We start from the raw sequence: 354 nt of genomic DNA on the forward strand, positions 1-354 counted from the left end.
GTTAGGTTAAGCAATTCTCAAGTACTGTACTGCAGTACATCTTTGAAGTACTTTTACTTTACTAGAATATTTCCATTTCCTGCTGCTTTATACTTCTACTCCACTACATCTCAGAGTGTACCGGTACTATTCTACTTTTCACTCCACTACATTTATTTGAAAGCTTTAGTAACTGCTTACTTTTCAGATTAAGATTTCACACGCAAAAAACAAATACACAACAACATAATAACGCTTATAAAATACAATGGAATGTTTAAGATTAAATTAGCAGTTGTAAATCTTTTGGGCTTGTGACCTCTTGCAAAAAAAAGCTGTCAAGTTGGGGCCTTTTGTTACATTTCGCAAGAGTGA

Source organism: Perca fluviatilis, chromosome 14 (assembly GCF_010015445.1).
Source record: "Perca fluviatilis chromosome 14, GENO_Pfluv_1.0, whole genome shotgun sequence".
NCBI classification, from domain to species: domain Eukaryota; kingdom Metazoa; phylum Chordata; class Actinopteri; order Perciformes; family Percidae; genus Perca; species Perca fluviatilis.